This window comes from Urocampus carinirostris, chromosome 10 (genome assembly GCF_059441175.1).
Source record: "Urocampus carinirostris isolate Australia breed hairy pipefish chromosome 10, RoL_Ucar_1.0, whole genome shotgun sequence".
Lineage (NCBI taxonomy): Eukaryota > Metazoa > Chordata > Actinopteri > Syngnathiformes > Syngnathidae > Urocampus > Urocampus carinirostris.
Window position 1 is genome coordinate 37,886,330 of NC_142358.1, and position 15,060 is coordinate 37,901,389.

General features: G+C 40.6%; 1 protein-coding gene across 1 annotated transcript in view; it reads right to left on the reverse strand.

Annotated features, from left to right (window-relative positions):
- The window catches only part of lrfn1 (leucine rich repeat and fibronectin type III domain containing 1), a 393,123-nt gene that overhangs the window by 367,490 nt on the left and 10,573 nt on the right, over positions 1-15,060 (reverse strand). The window lies entirely within an intron of this gene.

The window sequence follows — 15,060 nt, forward strand, 5'->3', positions numbered from 1 at the left end:
ATTGAAAGTAATCCAGTTAAAGTAACCCTACCCAACTCTGTTTGCTGGAGATCAAAGAGATCAAAGCCAGCAGAGAAAGCTTACCACGTGTTGTGAGTCATAATTTTATATTCATATTTAGTTTATTTTGTCTTTTATTAGCATATTTGGTATTGGAGTAATCCAAAAGTAATTACCTAGTAGCCAGGGTTGGGTAGGGTTACTTTAACTTGATTACTTTCAATGACTTTTGGATTACTCCAATACCAAAGATCCTAATAAAAGACAAAAAAAACTAAATATGAATAAAATGATGACTCACAACACGTGGTAAGCTTTCTCTCCTGGCTTTGATCTCTTCGATCTCCGGCAAAACTAACATAAAATGCGACAGATACGAAATGAAAATAAATCCAAACAGCTTGCCAACATCATTTTTGTCGTTCCATGTATTCCGTTACTCCCCAAGCCTGCACAAAATTCAGTAATTTTATTCATATTTAGTTTATTTTGTCTTTTATTAGCATATTTGGTATTGGAGTAATCCAAAAGCAGGGTTGGTTAGGGTGACTTTAACTGGATTAGTTTCAATTACTTATGGATTACTCCAATACCAAATAGGATAATAAAATACAAAATAAACTAAATATGAATACAATTATAACTCTCAACACGTGGTAAGCTTTCTCTCCTGGCTTTGATCTCCGGTAAAACTAACATAAAATGCGACAGAAACATTATTAGCATGTTTGGTATTGGAGTAATCCAAAAGTAACTGAAAGTAATCCAGTTAAAGTAACCCTACCCAACCCTGCATAAGTGCTACCAATGGAAAAGTAGTAGAGCTTATCCCAAAGAGGATTTTTGGGGTTACAGTGGATCTCATCTGTCTACTGTATTCTTTATTTTGGATTTTTTTTTTTCGAAGTTTAAGCAAACGTTTCAAACTGCAACTGGCAAACCTGAAGTCCCCAAAAAAAGATGTGAGAGTTCCGTCGATAATGACTTCACGCCTCCCACAAAGCGGGCAGGTGTCCAAGGTCTTTGCTCATCGGTGACTCAGATGTGTTTGCAACTAACAGTGTGAGTTTCAGAAACCACACTGAGTTTCATCTTTTCAATTTGGAACACCTCCCCTCCTGTCAACCGCAGGTCCGATTTAACCAACGCCACCGGTACTGAATTGATAGATCCGACAGAGAGCGTTAAGCTACGCCCACCATAGTTACAGTATCCATGTATCACACGCGGAGCAAATTGTGCAGTTGAGACATAGGCGAGCGACTCTTTAGTCATTATTCCTGATAGCGTTCCTGTATCATGTAAAAAAGGGTCTCCATTATTACATACAAAGTTATATTCATGAAATCAAGGTGTCCAAAGGCGTGAATAACCTTGTAAGGGTAGATACCATCTCGGTGGCCTTGGGGGTATATTTAATTATAATATTATAACTTTCATCCCAAACCGTGTCTGTGAAGGGTAGCAAAACGCTACTAGCAACACGCTCGCAATTCAGTAAACGGGTCTGTTAAAAAAAAACATACCGAACTTGCAGAAACCATGGTAAACCGTCCTGGGAGTATATTTAATTATAATATTATAACTTTCATCCCAAACCGTGCCTGTGAAGGGTAGCAAAACGCTACTAGCAACACCCTCGCAACTCAGTAAACGGGTCTGTTAAAAAAAAACATACCGTACTTGCAGAAACCACGGTAAACCGTCCTGGGAGTATATTTAATTATAATATTATAACTTTCATCCCAAACCGTGCCTGTGAAGGGTAGCAAAACGCTACTAGCAACACGCTCGCAACTCAGTAAACGGGTCTGTTAAAAAAAACATACCGTACTTGCAGAAACCACGGTAAACCGTCCTGGGAGTATATTTAATTATAATATTATAACTTTCATCCCAAACCGTGCCTGTGAAGGGTAGCAAAACGCTACTAGCAACACGCTCACACAAATATGATCCTGGGTCACAAACTGCATTTCCTGTCATGGTTGCCATGGCGCCCAACTGGCCGCGCCTGTGTGTGTCACGGTTGCCATGGTGCCAAATTGGCCCCACCTATGTGGCGCCAGCTGTAGCTTGTTTACTGATTGGCTTCCTGTCAGTATTTAAACTCTGTCCTGTCAGTCCCCTTTTGTCGGTCCGTCTGCGGATCTCCGTTTTTACACGGCAAGCCCTTTTTCGCCTGTCCTGTTTTTCCCTGCTATGATCTGTTTGATCCAGTCCACGTCTGTTTTCCCGTCCCAAATTACGACCTGTTTTGATTTAGAGCACTTCTGTTCTCCCGTCCTGAATAACGACCCATTTTCTGATCTTTTTGCGCATTGCTCGCACACTCTCAGCACACAAGAAAATCTAGCCAGCGCACAAAAACGAGGGCTCAAAATTACTAATTAAGATGCAACTTAAATCAAAGTTGCAGTGCATGAAGGTAAAAATACATGGGTTCCCCTGACGTTGTGTCATAAATGCGGTATTTTGAAGTCGAGTCAAAGGAGAACGAAGTTCAGTAAAGTTAGTAGTTTGTCGAGAACCGGCCTCTTCGGCTCGGCTCACTAAAAGGAACCGGCTCTTTCGGGTCCTAAACGGCTCTTCAGGTTGTTTTTGCTTCTTTAATCCTAACATGACCAAATATGATGTAAAATTATAATAATAATAAAAATAATAATTTCCTTTGTATTGTCATTCTTTGTAACAATGTACACAGAACGAAATGTCGATACACCTGACCCGTTGTAGCGAGCCGATGCAGCCGCAGCCAACAGAGGGCGCCGCCATTTTACCAATGTTATAAGTCTTAGGTATGACTCGGCCGAGGCGCGAACCAGCGACCTCCCAGTCTCAAAGCGGGCGCCCTACCATCTAGGCTACTGAGCACAAAATGACTTGAATGAAGGGGTGGATAGAACAAAAAAATAAAAATACCAAAATGAAAAAGTAGTGAAAAGCTGAGAAAAAAAGAAACAAAAGGAAGAGAAAAAAGAAGGAAAAATTTAGAAAAAAGCCAGAAAAAAAGAAAAGAAAGAAATGTAGGAAAAAAGTAAATAGAGAACAAAAAGAAAAAAAGTAACAGCTCGGAAAAAATAAAGGAATTTTAAAAAAAGTCGAAAAAAAAGGAAAAAAGAAGAAAAAGTATGTGTTGCATTCAAATAACTTCCAATGATATCAAGTGAATCTTGTTGCCAACATTGTACTTCCACTAAAAATGTGATTAAGTACAGTTCTGTATCTTACAACCGACTAAATAAGCCCCCAGAAATGTTAATATTATGCGACAAAATATATCAGGAAATAAAAATAAATGTTTATCTTGTGAAAGAATCGTAAGAACAAACGACATTTGTAGGCCGTACAACCTTTGCAATCGTACATGAGTCAATTCATTCAAAAGAGAAAAATAATTTTGCATTGCCGGAAACTCATGCCGGACATGTTTGACAATGATTCAGTTGCCACACTTGGGATTGCTGTTGCTCACTGTTGTTTCAAGCGTTGCTCACCGACTATGTGTGAACGCTCAGACCCGTGGAAAATTACAGGGAACATTGGTTGGGACCCATAGACTTTTGAGCATCTGAGTCCCCGGGACCCATCACTTTTCACAGGTAAAATGAACACCGGAGGACCCTGAGATTTGACGTGTCTCCTTCAGGTCGATATATCGATAAGGGAGATAACTGGCATGTAATCTCTATGTCTTCATTCCCAGCGGTGCCGCTTTTCCACGCACTTATCCATTGACGAATTCGTCCGGCTTCACTTTTTTTCCCTCCTTAAAGAGAACGTATGCGGGATTATGAAATGCCGGACGCCGTCGATCGATACGGCTTAGAGCAACACAATTGGATGGCGGCAATAGCAGGTGAATATCAAAGCGCTGCACGGCTGATCTTGACAAGCTGCCGGGGGCCATTCCTGCTATTCGACAAACTAGGATGCTCGGTTGTTGTAAAACCAAGGTGATCTTGCGTCACTCAATTTGCACGACAAATATTTCGATTGAACAAAAACCTTTGGTGTGGATCCTGTTGTTTTCAATTTTTTTTGTATTTAATGACACACCGATACACGTTCAAAAGAAATGAACAGTAGTAGTACCGTAAATTCCGGACTATAGGCCCCTCCTTTTTTCCCAAACGTTCAACCCTGCGGCTTATTCAGTGATGCGGCTAATTTGTGTAATTTTTCTAACGGCCGCCAGCTTCGCTCGAGTACAAAAGGTAAGAATTAGACCGCTGGAATATATGCGCCGAGGAAGACTGCAACTTCTTAGCTCGTGCACAAATTAAATTAGCATAAAGTTACCCTCATCATGCAAATTACAAATAGAAAGGCACATGGAGCAGCTTTCAAGCTAAAAGCAATCGAGCAACCCGATAAAGAAGGAAACAGAGCTATTGCACCTAAGCTTTACTTTGCGAGCGTGTTGCTAGCGTGTTTTAGATTAAGGGAGCGTGGGACGACGTCTATATGACAAATTTTCTTTCCTATATTGAGGAAGACGACTTTGATGGCATCGGTTATAAGGAGGAAGACGAGGACGGTTTACCGTGATTTTTACAAGTACGGTATATTTATTTAACAGACCCCTTTACTGTTTTGCGAGCGTGTTGGTAGTAGCGTGTTGCTACCTGTCACAGTCACAGTTTGGGATGAAAGTTATATTATTATTATCAAAGCTTTGAAAACTCTCTCGGTGTACCGTCTTTCTTTGTAAATATGTGTAACCATGTATAATATGTATTTGCAACTGTATATTTTTGTAATGCATTTATTTTAGAAACTTATTCTGATTTTTTTTGCACGAGCAAATAAGTAAGAAGGGGCAAGGCAAACGCAGGCTGACGGGAAGTGGAGTAAAGGTGAGACGTGTTTGTAGATGCGACCGACAATAGTGGATATATATTTTTCCCACCCTTAACTTTGGAAATATAGAATTTTTTTTCTTGGATTACTTTCAACGGGACCTGGACTCTGCAGGTCTAATTCAAATCTCAAGTACCGGTATCATTTTCTGTCCATTTTGCCGGCTGTGGTTTTTTGTTTGAGTACTTTATATTTAGTTACAATCGCGGGACTTAAAGTCGGGATTGGGTTACTTTTGTGATTGTGTTACATGTTTTAATGTGAGCGCATGCGGTTTATATACAGGTGCGGCTTGTGTCAGTACAAAAGCGGTTATCCTCTTAAAATGTGGTGGGTGCGGCTTATAATCAGGTGCGCTCTATAGTCCGGAATTTACGGTATACAAAAACGCTGCATTTATTTACCGTATTCACGGCAAGACACATTATGTGGAATAACCAGGGTTGGGTAGGGTTACTTTAACTTGATTACTTTCAATTACTTTTGGATTACTTCAATGCCAAATATGCTAATAAAAGACAAAAGAAACTAAATATGAATAAAATTACTAAATTTTGTGCAGGCTTGGGGAGTAACGGAACACATGGAACGGCGAAAATGATGTTGGCAAGCTGTTTGGATTTATTTTCATTTTGTTTCTGTCGCACTTTATGTTAGTTTTGCCAGAGATCAAAAAGATCAAAGCCAGGAGAGAAAGCTTACCACCTGTTGTGAGTCATAACTTCGGCTCACTAAAAGGAACCGGCTCTTTCGGGTCCTAAACGGCACTTCAGGTTGTTTTTGCTTCTTTCATCCCTATATGACCAAATAGTGTGTAAAATTATGCACAAAATGACTTAAAGGAAGGGGGAATAGAACAAAAAAAAAGGAGTGAAAAGCTGAGAAAATAAAGAAACAAAAGGAAGACAAAAAATAAGGAAAAAATCATAAAAAAGAAGAGAAAGAAACAAAGGAAAACAAGTAAAAAGAGAACAAAAAGAAAACAGTAACAGCTAGGAAAAAATAAACACAATGAGATTTTTTTTAAAGGAATTAAAAAAAGAATAGAAAAACAGGGAAAAAGAAGAAAAAGTTTGTGTTGCATTCAAATAATTTCCAACTATACCAAGTCAATCTTGTTGCCAACATTGTACTTCCACTAAAAAATGATTAAGTACAGTTCTGTATCTTGCAACCGACTCAATAAGCCCCCAAAAATGTTAATATTATGCGACAAAATATATCAGGAAATAAAAAGAAATGGATATCTTGTGAAAGAACTGTAAGAACAAACAACGTAGGCGTACAACCTTTGCAATCGTACATGAGTCAATTCATTCAAAAGTGAAAAATAATATTGCATTGCCGGAAACTCAACAAAATATAACTTAATGTCAAGTTTTGGACATGTTTGATAATGACTTAGTTGCCACACTTGGGATTGCCGTTGCTCACTGTTGTTTCAAGCGTTCAGACTTGTGGAAAATTCCATCATATATGGTTCCCAACCCCCTGTCATAAAATCCATCCACTAAAGACCAATGTGAGATTTTTACACTAAATCACTCAGTCGTCTATATTAAAGCTAACAACTTCGAAGCAAACACAGAAAGTTGACGCCGGCCACTCAAAGCTTCCCCGGAATACTTAAGTGCTTCTGCTGTCTGGCTGCCTTTTAATAGGCCACAGAGTTCAAACATCTCCGAGTGAGGAGGTCCGAGCAAGAGCTCTCACTCCGGCAAATGAATCAATGCGCGAGGGGGCCCGATGATAGCTCGGTTACACATGAAGTCGAGCGAACTCACATTAGCATCCTAGCGACGACGAGTGCATTAAACGCTCTTAGACCAAACCGGTACGACGGTGCTCTCCGTTTTCCAGCGCGACGCTTTCGTATTTAGCGTCCTTATGCATTATTAAATGACACCGCCGGCATTTGAGATTCGTATTAAGAGCTTGATTGGCTTTCTGGAGACGTCCAGAAGGAAATGTTTTCCTGGTCGAGCGCTATCGATCGGTACAAGGCCGAATACGGATGCTGAAAGCGCGATTTCCATCAATGTCGCCTTCGGGTCAACGGCCAAAGGCCTGCGGTTGAATGGAAACGAAAAGCATTGTTGGGGTTCGAATTGGTGCACGCGGGGTTGGGAAATTTCTGCAACAACAAAATAAATAAAGAACTGAGGCCGTGGTAGTAAAGGCATATTGGTAGTTGTCATTACCTAGTAGCCAGGGTTGGGTAGGGTTACTTTAACTGGATTACTTTAAATTACTTTTGGATGACTCCAATACCAAAAATGCTAATAAAAGACAAAAGAAAATAAATATGAATAAAATAGTGACTCACAACACGTGGTAAGCTTTCTCTCCTGGCTTTGATCTCTTTGATCTCCGGCAAACCGGGTTGGGTAGGGTTACTTTAACTTGATTACTTTCAATTACTTTTGGATGAATCCAATACCAAAAATGCTAATAAAAGACAAAAGAAACTAAATATGAATAAAATGATGACTCACAACACGTGGTAAGCTTTCTCTCCTGGCTTTGATCTCTTTTATCTCTGGCAAACAGGGTTGGGTAGGGTTACTTTAACTGGATTACTTTCAATTACTTTTGGTTTACTCCAATACCAAAAATGCTAATTAAAGACAAAATAAACTAAATATGAATATAAAATTGTGACTCACAACACGTGGTAAGCTTTCTCTCCTGGCTTTGATCTCTTTGATCTCCGGCAAACCGGGTTGGGTAGGGTTACTTTAACTTGATTACTTTCAATGACTTTTGGATGAATCCAATACCAAATATGCTAATAAAAGACAAAATAAACTAAATATGAATATAAAATTATGACTCACAACACGTGGTAAGCTTTCACTCCTGGCTTTGATCTCGTTGATCTCCGGCAAACAGGGTTGGGTAGGTAACTTTAACTGGATTACTTTCAATGACTTTTGGATTACTCCAATACCAAATATGCTAATTAAAGACAAAATAAACTAAATATGAATATAAAATTGTGACTCACAACACGTGGTAAGCTTTCTCTCCTGGCTTTGATCTCTTTGATCTCCGGCAAACCGGGTTGGGTAGGGTTACTTTAACTTGATTACTTTCAATGACTTTTGGATGAATCCAATACCAAATATGCTAATAAAAGACAAAATAAACTAAATATGAATATAAAATTATGACTCACAACACGTGGTAAGCTTTCACTCCTGGCTTTGATCTCGTTGATCTCCGGCAAACAGGGTTGGGTAGGTAACTTTAACTGGATTACTTTCAATGACTTTTGGATTACTCCAATACCAAATATGCTAATAAAAGACAAAATAAACTAAATATGAATATAAAATTATGACTCACAACACGTGGTAAGCTTTCACTCCTGGCTTTGATCTCGTTGATCTCCGGCAAACAGGGTTGGGTAGGTAACTTTAACTGGATTACTTTCAATGACTTTTGGATTACTCCAATACCAAATATGCTAATAAAAGACAAAATAAACTAAATATGAATATACAATTATGACTCACAACACGTGGTAAGCTTTCTCTCCTGGCTTTGATCTCTTTGATCTCCGGCAAACAGGGTTGGGTAGGGTTACTTTAACTGGATTACTTTCAATGACTTTAGGATGACTCCAATACCAAATATGCTAATAAAAGACAAAATGAACTAAATATGAATAAAATGATGACTCACAACAGGTGGTAAGTTTTCTCTCCTGGCTTTGATCTCTTTGATCTCCGGCAAACAGGGTTGGGTAGGGTTACTTTAACTGGATTACTTTCAATTACTTTTGGATGACTCTAATACCAAATATGCTAATAAAAGACAAAAATAAACTAAATATGTACTGATTTCTCTGACGAAAAATAAACCACACCCTCTCTCAGTTTGGACTCCATCCAGGACGGACGTAAATTCTTGTCTGTCACTATCATGTAGAATTAAACTATATACATGTATTCTATCTGTGCAAATATAGCCACTAAATAGTCTTAATAATGTCCATCTCTGACACAATGACAATAAAGGTATATTATATTCTATTCTCTAAATCACAGGTGTCAAACAGGCGGCCTGCGGGCCAGATCAGGCCCGCTAAGGGATTGAATCCGGCCCGCGACAACACACAGAGAAGCGCAAGAGAAAAACAAGCTGCAGGTTGAAATATTTTAAAGCCAGGTGCCTCTCACAAACGCTGTACTTGTATTTCTTTCTCTCTTCCTCCCTTTTTCTCTCAACCATTATCTCTCTCTTTCACTCCCCCTGTCTCTCTTTTTCTCTCTGCCTTTTTACTTTATTTTGCTCTCTCTTCCTTTTCTCTTTTTTCTCTCTTTCTCTCTCTCTTTTGCTTTCCCCTTCTCTCTTTCTCTCTTTTGCTTTCCCCTTCTCTCTTTCTCCCCTCCTCTCTTTCTCTCAGTTTCTTGTTTTCCTTCTCTCTTTCTATTTCTTCTCGGATTTCTGTCTTTCTCTCGCTTTCTGCCCCTCTCACTATTTCTCTTTTTATCTCTTATGTTTCTCACGTTTTCTTTTTTTATCTCTCTCCGTCTCTCTCTCTTTTTCTCCCTTTCTCTCTCTTTTGTCCCACCCTCTCTCTTTTTCTCGCACTCTCTTTTGCACTTTCTCATTTTCTTTCTCTCTAATGTACTAGTCCGGCCCCCGAGAGAATGTTTGTTCTATCGTGTGGCCCCCGAGTTAAAATGAGTTTGACACCCCTGCTCTAAATAAAACAATACGCCAACTGGAAAAAATAGACCCTGTATTTTTAACAACCTGGTTCAAGTCCATGTATGTGAAGACCTGATGTATTGGAGGTTCTACACGCTTTGCATCCCGCATTCTCCAAATTGAATAAGTGTGTCAGGCCTCAACGGCTTTAATGATATTATATGTTCGGATTAGAACGGCCGCTCACTGAGCGCAGCTTGCCGCTCGCCATTATCCCTCGAAGCTTCGGCCTTCCTCGCCTCCTCACTCAACTTAACGTCAATCTGCATCCAATTGCAGACCACTGTCCTCCTTTATCTTATTTTTACACCTGCATGACATTTTTTATGAAACCCGGGTTCAGGTTGGTGTTTAGGGAGGTCTGATGCTGCCATATATAGGAATACAGTACATTCAGTGGCCTAGATGGTAAGGCGCCCGCTTTGAGACTGGGAGGTTCGGGTTCGCGCCCCGGCCGAGTCATTCCTAAGACTTAAAAAGTGGTCGGCGGCGCCCTCTCTTGGCTGCGGCTGCATCGGGTCAGGTGCAATCGACATTTCGTTCTGTGTACATTGTTACACAGAATGACAATACAAGGAAATTATTATTATTATTATTATTATTTATAAATATCAAAATACCAAAAACAAAGGCTGTTCCAAAAGTATATTTGAAGTTCCCATGGCTCCTTGACTATGAATGGTATAAAGGCTGTGTCTGAAATAACATCTGCCCGGACAAACGTTTGCTTTATTCTGATTTCGAAATCTTCGTTATGTTCGGATATTTCGAAATTTCGGTTCGTTAGGCAATTTGCATACTCGGCAGCCAATCGGAAGCCTGCATCGAATAACTTCCTGCTTCCAGACTTCCCAGAGTGTTATAAGGTCGCGCATTTGCATATCATTAGCCAAAGTAGACGCATAGAGAGCCCAAGAAAAATGGAGAAGTGGTTAGGAATCAAGCCAAAAGCTCAGCTCCAGAAGAAAGATTCAAAAGAAGCTAACAAAATTGATGACGCTACAAAACGTAAACGTACATTAAAAGCATCGTGGAAAGAGGAGTTCACGTGGCTTGTAGCAGACGATGTCAGGGAAGGACCAGAACAGAGCAGGGGACCCCAGAGCGTTCGTTACAAGTCTTTTATTTGGGAAACGTAAGGGTTAGCGGGAGACGCGATGACCGTCGAACGTCAGCAGCAACGCCGTGAAGACAGCTTCAGGACACGTAGCCAATCGTAGCGTGGGACGGAAGCAGGTCGAGTTTACCGGGACTGAAGAGAAGATCGTAGCGTGGAACGGAAGCAGGTCGGATCGGAGGCAGGCAGAATCAGGTAAACAAGTCAAAAATACACAGGAAAATCAAGCGAGTCAAACGGGGTAAAAAGTAATCCTCCGACCAAGAGTTCTCCGCGTAACGCGTTTAAAAAGGGAGCATTAACCAATCAGGAAGCACATTCCAGCGCGCCACATGATTACCCCAGGTGGCTCCACTTGGGTAATCATGACAGACGACACAAGGATGAAGATAAGTAAATACAGGTACATACTGATAGCAGATGGAAAACAGCGATGTCATATACATGTAATGAATGTTATAAGTAGATTTATAATAAACTTAATTTTAAAGTATTGTTCTGTTATATATTCTGATTATCCATCCTTAATACTTTGCAACAATTGTTTTTTTTAGTCGTCTTATTGTGTTTCAAGTTGTGAAAAATGGGGCAGGGAACTTTTCAGGGTTGTCTGCCCTGGTGTCCGCTAACTTTTTGTCCTGCGTTTCAGACATTGATTGAGGTAAGTCTTTTTTAAGCCCCAATGTGTAATATCTGACCACTAGATGGTAGTCATTTTTTATTAAATTTAAATTTGGTATGACAGTTCATGTGGCTGGAGTAAACCCACGCATAGGAGAACATGCAAACTCCGCACAGTGAGGCTGCGGCAGCTGCAACTGAACCTACCGCAACTGAAATGATGTTTTGGTGTGTTTTTTTTTTATTTATATGGCATAAAATTGTAGGTATTTCTGTATTGATACATTTATTTCTACATAAGGCAGGATCGGTCCCTCCATGCCACAACATAGTAAACATTTTGATTGGACGACTCTTGGAAAGATTTTGCCCAATCGTGTCAGGACCAGAACGGAAACAGGACCAATTGCGTGACGTTTACCACAAGTTTATATTGAAAGAAAGAGGAAGTGCTGCGCCCACGATCCAATGTTCGCTGGACATGGGAAGCAAGTCGCTCTCGGATTCGGACTGGGATCCGAACACAGAAGTGGAACTTCTGTTGTGAGCAATGGCGGTGTCAGGGACAGAAAAACTGGTCGGTAGCCGGGACTGGGAGAACAAGGCGTGGTCGGGGTCGGAAACGAGTCGTAAGCCAGAATAGGAGAGAAGACGTAGTCGGGGTCAAAAGGGGTCAAAAGCCGAAACGGAAGAGCAGATGTGGTCAGGATCAAAACGGGTCAAAATCGGGGACAGACAGGAGCAGAAAACGGGACAGGTGGGAGTCAAGGTCGAAAAAGGCTTCCTAACACGGAAGTGGCACATCCGTATCGAGCGATGGCGGTGTCAGGGACGGAAAAACTGATCGGTAGCCGGGACTGGGAGAGCAAATCGTGGTCGGGGTTGGAAACGAGTTGTAAGCCAGAACGGGAGACTGGACGTAGTCAAGAGCAAAACAGGTCATAGCCAGAGACAGGCGGGAGCAAAAACGGGACAGGTGGGAGTCAGGGTCGTAAAAGGCTTGCCTAGTATTCACTGAGGTTTGCAGACAGACTGACAACAGGGGAGAGACAGGTCTGGGTTCAAATAGTGACAGGGAGCCAATCAGAACCCGCGGCAGTTGGCGCCAAACGAGCGGGCAGAGCTGAGTCACATCAGTAATCATGACAAATCGGGCTTTGGTTCATCGACGGAACACTCGCCCGTGCTTGATAAAATTATTTTTACGACACATCCAGCTACGAAGGCTAAATACTGCTCTTTATTTAAAATACCACTTGACTCCTTCCGATTGGCGGATATCCCTTTTCCCGCTAAAGCCTCTGGGAAATTAACGGGCAAGCGTCCTTAGAAGTCGGGTTTGGATGGACTTTATGCCAAAAGAACTTTGGCCAAGTAGTTAAATCATCTGGTTTGAGATCCTAAGATTGAAGAAGAGGCTACAGGTGTTCCAGTGGGATGTTCAGTTCTCCCTTTTAATTCTACTGTGAAATTTCTTCAAGCTAATGAACATAGTAATACGAGAGCCAGGATTTAAACCCCAAGTCGAAGAACTACCTCGAACCCTGAGGAATTTAGATCATTTAATTTCGTTTTTGATGTTCGAAAATGACTTTGAATCATTTAGGACTTTCGAGTTATGTGTGATTCTATTTAAATTAATTTAATTGGCTTGAAATGTAAAACGTTTTCAATGTTCCATGACAGCTGATTTATTATTTTGACTTTTCTTATGTCAATTCAAGATTTCTTGGACTAAAAAACGCTAAATCTATACAAAGTTTTCAGAACATTATCGACAAATTATTTGACTTTTTGAGGGTAAAGGAGAGAGGGCGCTACAAAGCAATAGAAAGAGAGAGAGGGAGAGAGCGTGAGAAACAAAGGATAAAAAAAGAAGTCGTGAGTGAGGGGGAAGAAAGGTAGAGGTAGAAAAGAATCCAAAGAGAAATAGAAAGACAGAAGGAGAGAAAAGAGAAAAGAAAGCGCAAAGGGTAGGAAGAGAGAAAGAGAAAAGGGAGAAAAGGAAGAGCAAAAGAGGTTAAAAGACACACAACTTTTTACCCCCTCTTTTTTCCTTGTCTGTCCCTCACCTTTAGCGGTCCCCACTTTAACTCGGCACCCCGCGTTTGTTCCGCCCCTCATTTTTCGTTCACCCGTGCAAATCATATCGGAATAAGTGTCTAAAATAAACACAAATAAATACATTACAAAAATATACAGTTGCAAATACATATTATCCATGGGTTACACATATTTACAAAGAAAGACGGTACACCGAGAGAGTTTTCAAAGCTTTAATAATAATAATATAGCTTTGACACGGCAGTTAATGGTAGCAACACTCGAGCGCCGCTAGCGGCCGTTAGAAAAATGACATAAATTGGCCGCATCACTGAATAAGCCGCAGGGTTGAAAGTTAGGGAAAAAAGTAGCGGCTTATAGTCTGGAATTTACGGTAATTACTGTGTCTCAAACTGCTCTTGTTCGTGTACCTGTATGTCTGAACAGCTCTTTATGTAAGAAAAGCTCCATATTTGAGTTTACGGCATTCAAGGAAACGACCCTGACTATTTTTTTGTTCCCGGCGTCACTGCATACTCACGAGCTCTCAGTCGGTTATTTTGAACTTGGTGCCAATAGCCTGCGGGCAGGAATTCAATTGGATCGCTTGTCACACTTTTTGCCACTTTGAAGGCAGCGTTTTTGATTATTCGGCCCTCTGATTCGTCACAGCGGCTTCTTTGGAGGTTGAACTCCTCTTGCTCGCGTGTAATTACAAGTTTTCGTGAGTTTGGAGCGTCGGAATGTAGAAAAAGGGAAAAGGGGAGGGATGCTATCTGACTACGTGAATATGATTGAAAATGATTTTACTCTTTTTTTCTGGTCTTTCTCCGAAGCAGTTGTTTATCTCTACTTCAATTCAAAAATAAGCCTTGAATAGCGGGGAAGACATTTTAAAGTTCAATTCTGTATCGGATCAAAGAGGACAATTTTCATCACTTTGTGCTTGTGAAATTGGCAGAAAATCGTGGGAAAGGTTAGCGAAAAGCAAATTTATTTGTGATTGATTGCTGTCCCTTCACATAAAAAGCAAATAATACATTAATTTCCAACTACAAAGTGTGACTGTTTTTTATTTTGTTTTTATTTTGTGAAAAAAAAAAAAGTTGTCTCACTGCTCAAAAATCCGTGGCATCAGTTGATAGAAGTCAAGTCATGTTTATTTGTATAGCCTTTAATCACAAAGAGTCTCAAAGGGCTGCACAGACCACATATTATTGCAAACCACAGACTATTATGACAACACCCCCGATCTAAAATCTACATGAGGGAAAGGAAAAACTCAAAAACCTCAACATAAGGAAATGTAAAAGCCTTGAGAAGGGACGGTCTCAAAGGGCTGCACAGACCACAGAATATTGCAAACCACAGACTATTATGACACCACCCCCTGATCTGAAATCTACATGAGGGCAAGGGAAAACTCAAAAACCTCAACATAAGGAAATGAAAAAGCCTTGAGAAGGGACAGTCTCAAAGGGCTGCACCGACCACCTAGTATTGCAAACCACAGACTATTATGACACCATCCCCTGATCTAAAACCTACAGGAGGGAAAGGAAAAACTCAAAAACCTCAACATGAGGAAAAGGAAGAAACCTTGACAAGGGACTGCACATGAAGTAATCCCCCTTCCAGGAGGTCGCTGGTTCGCGCCTCGGCCGAGTCATACCTAATTGGTATAATGGCGGCGCCCT